Below are 7,399 nucleotides of genomic sequence, written 5' to 3'. Positions count from 1 at the left end.
CTTGCTGTAGAAGCTTCATAAATGCCGGCAGAATGAATATTCTGTCTTTGGGCTGGAACTCGCCATCTTTCTCTAAGGAGGAAAATAATATATGATGGTGCCTTTACCAGAACCGGCGCCCATGCTCCCCAGGTAGCGGGACAGAGCTGGGCAGTGCGGGCCAGCGCGTCCCCGCCCGGGGTGAGAGTCTAGGACAGCCTCAACCCCTCCCCGGCCCCGCCCACAACCTTGCGAACTCCGCCCCCGGAACCGCGCGCGTCGCCACCGCCCTTGCTGGTGACGTCCGGGCCAAACGGGTCGGGTGGGCTCTGCCGAGCAGTGTGCTTCCGCGGGCTCCGGGGTCGCTGGGGCCTCGTGGCGGGGCGGCTCAACGGGGCTTGGCCCGCTGCCTCCCCTCCCCCGTGCCCTCTTGCGGCGCCCGGCGGGGCCTGCGCTTCAGCCAGAGACCCGGAAAAAGGGTGAGTGTTGGCGGGAGCGGGATGGGACCGCCGGCCGCGCGCTCCGTTCTCCCGGGCATTGTCTGGGCGGGGGCGGCGCGGGCACGTGCGCGCCCTTCCCCCACCCCGCCGGACGCGCCGGCACCCTGGCTGAGGGGAGGGAGGGAGGGGGCGGGTGACTGACGAGGGGAGAGGATCCGAAGGAGGAGGCTGGATCCGGGGTGAGTGTGTGTGCCGGGGGAGTCTCCGCAGCGGGAACCCGGAATTTGGGTGTGTGAGGGGTGTCCTTTTTTAAGGGGCAACGCGCTCTCTGAGGGGATGGGGGTCGCCTGGGCCCCACTGGTGGGAGCTTTTAGCCTGTTAAACCTGGTGGCCTGCGATGGGATTGGAGACGAGATTTGGCCCCAGCACCGGCAAGTTGTGGATTTATCAGCAAGAATCCTGGAATCTTTCTCCAACCTGTCGGCTTCCCTACTGTCTCCTTCCACCGTGAAGGATGAGTAGGACTTAGAAAGGTTGGAGGATACTCTAGAGATGGTGCCCGGGTTAAAGCACCAGAGGTGTGAGACAGTGCGGGGTGGGAGTGAAAGGCTGCTTTGGTGGGTTGCGGCCAGATTGCAGAAGACAATGAGGTTTATCTCATAACCTTTTTTTTCTATTGTGAATGTAATTATGTTGAAAAATAGAAAGTAGAGGGAAAATATCACCAGTAATTCTACAACCCTGACACCTCATTCTTAGAATTTTGATATTTGTTTGCTACTGTTTTCTACTAAGCTTGTAACAGTTGCGGAGTTGTAACTACAATTTTCCATTCCCTTTTCTCCTTAACATGTAAGAATGTAATATTATGTAGTATTCAGCAATATAATTTCCTCTTTCTTAATAAGCAAGTAGTAGGTATTCATCATAGAAAAATTTAAAAATACAAGAAAAATGAGGAAAAGAACCCATAGTTTTACTGTCTAGAGGTATTATCATGGAGTGTATATTTTTGGTTTTGTATGTTCTTTCAAAGATAGGAGCAGGTGAAGCCGTTCTTAGGAATGGAGTTTTTATGAGAACCCTTTTGAAGGCTGTAAGAAGGAAAGTAGCATAATCTGCTGGGCGGAGGAAGAGGGCAAGAGCGGAAGCTAGAAGATCGGTTAGTTTACAGTACCTTGGACTAGGTCCATGATTGTGGAGATGGAGAAGAGTAGAAAGATTAACAAATATTTTGGAGGTAGAATGAACAAGACTTGGAAATGGATTGGTGAGAGAAAGGGAGAACTCTTTGCTTTCTGATACTTGTTTTGAGCAACTTCGAGTAGATGGCAGCATTCGCTGAGAAGAATGGAAGAGAGAAATTTGAGGTGGGAGAAATCATGAGTTCTGTTTTGGGTGTATTAAATTTGAAATGTATATTAGATATGAAGTTGGTATGTTGAGGAAGCAGTTGGATGTACAGGTTTGGAGCTTCCAGAAGAGAACCTAGAGCTGGAGATAAAAATTTGGGAGTACTCAGTATATAGATGATATTCAAAGTTATAGGACTACCTGAGATCACTTAGGGAAAGAGTGTAGATAGAGAAGTGAAAATTGAGTGAGCCTCAGACACTGTAACGCTTGGAGATCTTATAGAGGAAAAAGATTGAGCACAGGACAGAAGAAACAGCCAGCGAGGTAGGAGAAAAAGCAGGAGACTGGTGTCATGGAAACCACGAGAGAGAAGTTTCTGGATGATGGAGGCTTGGTCCGTCAGTGCTTCTGAGATGTTTAATGAGTTGCTCCCTTGGATTTGGCAACGCAGAGGTTATTAGTTTGGTCATTGGTATTATTATCCAGAGTTCTAGAAGTAGTAGGAGGTAGAAACAGATGGGAGTAATTGAATGGGAGTGGGGTAGTGAAGACAATGAGTGTGAATTAGAAACAAGTGCCCCTTGTTAAAGACACCTTATTTTCATCTCCCCCCAAACTAAATTTAATAGATGAAAAATTGTGTCTAATGTTTCATTCCTTGATTACTAGTATGTTTGAACATTTTTTCACATTTATTGGCCATTTGTGAATTTCTGTTCCTGTCCTTTGTGCGTCTTTTTATTTGTGTTTGTCTTTTCCTGATGGACTTTCTAATTGTCAAGAATTATCTAGATACTAAAAATATGTAGCCTGATACAGAGCTTACAGAATTTTCCCCCTTATGTGTGTCGCCATTCCCCACCCCCTGGGAATAAATGAGTTTATTACCTGTGCTCCATCAGGAAGGACATGGTTAATAATGGAAAAAGCATACTTACCATTTAACTCCTATGTATACTTTTTTTCAGGTGTAGTAAGATACACATAACGTAAAATTTACCACTGTAACCATTTTTAAGTGTACAGTTCAGTGGTATTAAATACATTTATATCATTGTGCAGCCATCACCATGATCCGTCTCCACAACTCTTTTCATCTTGTAAAACAGAAACTCTAAACTTCTCATTTTCCCTTACCCACAGCTATTGGCAATCACCATTCTGCTTTCTGTCTCTGTGATTTTGACTAGTTTGAGTACCTCATATAAGTGGATTCAGGCAGCAGTTGTCTTTTTATGACTGGCTTATTTTACTTAGCATAATGTACTGAAGGTTCATCCATGTTGTAGCATATGTCTCAATTTCCTTCCTTTTTAAAGGCTGGTTAATATTCCAGTGTATGTACATATCACATTCTATTTTTTCATTCATCTGTTGATGAACAGTTGAGTTGCTTCCATCTTTTGGCTCTTGTGAATAATGCTCCTAAGAATGTGGGTGCAGAGATACCGGCTTGAGTCCCTGCTTTCAGTTCTTTGGGGGTATTTACACAGAAGTGGAATTGCTGGATCATACAGTAATTCTATTTTTAATTTTTTGAGGGAGCGCCACACTGTTTTCCATAGTGGCTGCACCATTTTATATTCCCACCACCAATGCACGAGGGTTCCAGTTTCTTCGCGTCCTTGCTAACGCTTTTCTGCTTTTTGTTTTTTTTTTCTAAAGTAGCCATGCTAATGGCTGTGAGGTGATATCTCATTGTGTTTTTTTTTTAAATAAATTTATTTATTTATTTATTTATGGCTGCGTTGGGTATTCGTTTCTGTGCAAGGGCTTTCTGTAGTTGCGGCAAGCGGGGGCCACTCTTCATCGCGGTGCGCAGGCCTCTCACTATCGCGGCCTCTCTTGTTGCGGAGAACAAGCTCCAGATGCCAGGCTCAGTAATTGTGGCTCACGGGCCCAGTTGCTCCGCGGCATGTGGGATCTTCCCAGACCAGGGCTCGAACCCGTGTCCCCTGCATTGGCAGGCAGACTCTCAACCACTGCGCCACCAGGGAAACCCTCATTGTGTTTTTGATTTGCACTTCCCTAATATTAGTGATGTTGAATATCTTTTCATGTGCTTATTGACCATTTGTATATCTTTGGAGAAATGTCAATTCAAATCCTTTGCCCATTTTGAATCGAGTTCTAAGTTTTGTGTTTAGGTCTTTGATCTATTTTGAGTTAATTTTTGTACCTGGCATTAGTTAAGGGTCCAAATTCATTTTTTTGCACATAGATATCCAGTTTTCCTAGCACTATTTGTTGAAAAGACTGTTTTTTCCCCATTAAGTGGTCTTGGCACCCTTGTCAAAGATCATTTGAACATATATGCAAGAGTTTATTTTGGGGCTATTTTATTCCATTGGTCTATATAGCTGTGTTTATGCCAGTACCACGCTGTTTTGATTACTGTAGCTTCTAGTAAGTTTTGAAATCAGGAAGTGTGAGTCCTCCAGTTTTGTTCTTTTTCAAGATTGTTTTGGTTATGCAGGGTCCCTTGAGATTCCATATGAATTTTGGGATGGGTTTTTCTATTTCTGCAAAAAATGTCATTGAGATTTCAGTAGGTATTGCATTGACTTTGTAGATGGCTTCAGGTAGTATTGACTTTTTAACAGTATTAGGTCTTCCAGTCCATGAAAATGGGATGTTACCATTTATTTGTCTTTAATTGCTTTCAGCAATATTTTATAGTTTTCATTGTATATATCTTTTACCTTCTTGGTTAGTTCCTAAGTATTTTATTCTTTTTGATTCTATTGTAAATGGAAATATTTTTGTAATTTCCTTTTCAGATTGTTCATTGTTTGTGTATAGAAATGTAACTGATTTTTATGTGATGACTTGGTATCCTGTTACTTTGCTGAATTAATTTATTCTACCAGTTTTTTGGTGGAATCTTTAGGGTTTTCTGCATACCCCCCATATTAAAATTCCTTTATTCAATGGATACACTGTAATTTGCTATGGACTATTTCCAGTTTTTTATTATGAAGTTTTTTATTATATTCTAAATATATAGAAAGTGGAGAACTAATATTTAAGTTGTAGATCTGTTAAGTACAGCCCATGTATGATGTATATCACCAGTCTTGAGAGTATTTCCTTAGGATAGATTCCAAGAAATACTTGATCCTCCTCTTTTCTCATTCACTCATAGAGAATAGAATTCTTCATTGCCATCTCCTTAAATTGGCCCCCACCTCCTTGCTTTTAACTAAACCTGCCCCCCTTTCAGTCTGTTTTCTACACTGCCACTGAATGGAGGGTGAGGGTCAGCATTAGTGCACTTTTCCCTCATGGAAAACAAGACTTATGAAGCAGATTGTTTCTATAGCATCTGTTCTGTGGGAGTTAGAAAAAAAATTTTTTGAATGCTGGGGTGCACTTCATGGATGAATTGGAATTTATTTTGATTCTTGAAGGATGAATAGCATTTCAGTAAGCAGAGAGAAGTTAGGGATGAAATGTGAACCAGTTGGAAGGTAATTAGGAGAAGTTCAGGCATGTGAACTTTGATGACTGTAGGCAGGGAGAGGTAGAAGAACTAGTTCTCCTAACCAAGAATTGTTTATTCTGTTTATCTGAAGAGTGAGCTTGGGGTAAGTGTGGGGAGAGACCTGTTATGTGGTGGTAATGAAGGCTGGCGGTGACCAGAATGCCAAGGGGCAGGAGCTTCAACTTTATTCGTAATGTTTTTATTTACAGAGTTGTGGATATGTTGGTGATTGTTATTTATTTTGTTTTTTAAAACTAATTTAGTTTATTTGGATGTATACTTATTCATTGAGACATAATTCACATAAGATAGAATTCACCATTTTAAAGTGTATAATTCAGTGTTTTTTTTAGTATATTCACAAGGTTGTACAACCATTACTACCATCTAATTCCATAACATTTTCATGATTCCAGAAAGAAACCCCATACATATTTGCAGTCAGTCCCAGTTCCCTCCTCTCCTCATCCCCTGGCAGCCACTTTCTGTGTCTATGGATTCGCCTGTTTCTGGACATTTCTTAGAAATATAATCATGTAACGTGGCCTTTTGTGTCTGGCTTCTTTCACTTAATTAGCATGATATATTCAAAGCTGATCTGTGTTGTAGCATGTGTTGGTACTTTATTCTTTTTTATTGCTTAATAATATGTTGTATGATTATATCACATTTTGTTTATCCAATCATCAATTGACATTTGAGTTGCTTCCATTTTTTTCACTATTGTGAATAATGTTGTTATGAACATTCACATACATACAGGTTTTTATGTGGACATATGTTTTTAGTTGTTTTGAATGTATACCTAGGTGTGGAATTGCTAGGTCACATAGTAATTCTGTGTTTAACTTTTTGAGGAACTACCAAACTGTTTTCCACAGCAGTTGCACCATTTTACATTTCCACCAACAATGTATGAGGGCTCCCATTGTGTATTCTTTTTTAATTTTTAGATTTATTTTATTTATTTATTTTTGGCTGCATTGGGTCTTCGTTGCTGCACGCGGGCTTTCTCTAGTTGGGACGAGCGGGGGCTACTCTTCATTGTGGTACCTGGGCTTCTCATCGTGGTGGCTTCTCTTGTTGCGGAGCAAGGGCTCTAGGCCTACAGGCTCAGTAGTTGTGGCTCGCGGTCTCTAGAGCACAGGCTCAGTAGTTGTGGCGCACTGGCTTAGTTGCTCTGCGGCATGTGGGAGCTTCCCGGACGAGGGCTCAAACCCGTGTGCCCTGCATTGACAGGCGGATTCTTAACCACTACGCCACCAGGGAAGCCCACCATTGTGTATTCTTTATACATTTTTTGACAGTCTGTATTTAATAGCTGTGTGTGTATGTTTAAATTGCTTCACTGAGGTACAATTGGCATACCACAATCTGCACATATATTAAGTGTATAATTTGATAAGTTTTGACATATTTATGCATCTGTGAAAACATCACCACAATCAAGATAGTAAACATATGCATCATTCCCCCCAATTTTTCTAATGCCCCTTTGTGATCCTTCTGTCTCTCTTCCCCATACCACAACAACCACTGATCAGGTTTCTGTCACTATAGACTAGTTTGCATTTTGTGTAAATGTTACCATTGTAGTATATACTTTTTTCTTAAGCTGACTTCTTTCACTCAGCATCATTTTGAAATTAATTCATGTTGCTGCATGTATTGGCTAATTCTTTTTTATTTTATTTTTTTAAGTTTATTTATGGCTTCCTTGGGTCTTTGTTGCTGCGCACGGGCTTTCTCTAATTGCGTTGAGCGGGGGCTACTCTTCGCTGCGGTGCGCGGGCTTATTGCGGTGGCTTCTCTTGTTGTGGAGCACAGGCTTCAGTAGTTGTGGCACATGGGCTCAGTAGTTGTGGCACGCAGGCTTCAGTAGTTGTGGCTCGCAGGCTCTAGAGCACAGGCTCAGTAGTTGTGGCTCACGGGCTTTGTTACACTGCGGCATGTGGGATCTTCCTGCACCAGGGCTTGAACCCATCTTCCCTGCATTGGCAGGCAGATTCTTAACCACTGTGCCACCAGGGAAGTCCCTGGTTAATTCTTTTTTATTGAAGAGTACGTTCTATTGTATGGATATATCGCAATTTGTTTATCCATTCACCTACTAATGGACATTTGGGTTGTTTTTAGTTTT

General features: G+C 42.1%; 1 protein-coding gene across 3 annotated transcripts in view; it reads left to right on the top strand.

Annotated features, from left to right (window-relative positions):
- Nucleotides 1-270: 270 nt before the first annotated feature.
- The window catches only part of YEATS2 (YEATS domain containing 2), a 108,583-nt gene continuing 101,454 nt past the window's right edge, over nucleotides 271-7,399 (top strand). For all 3 annotated transcript variants that reach the window (XM_061194433.1, XM_061194432.1, XM_061194434.1), the window contains exon 1: nucleotides 271-458. The gene's annotated coding sequence lies outside the window, so the exon portion shown is untranslated. The remainder of the gene's footprint in view (nucleotides 459-7,399) is intronic.

This window comes from Eubalaena glacialis, chromosome 6, assembly GCF_028564815.1.
Source record: "Eubalaena glacialis isolate mEubGla1 chromosome 6, mEubGla1.1.hap2.+ XY, whole genome shotgun sequence".
NCBI lineage: Eukaryota > Metazoa > Chordata > Mammalia > Artiodactyla > Balaenidae > Eubalaena > Eubalaena glacialis.
The sequence above is the reverse complement of the archived record's forward strand: the minus strand, read 5'-3'. Positions and strand labels throughout refer to the sequence as shown.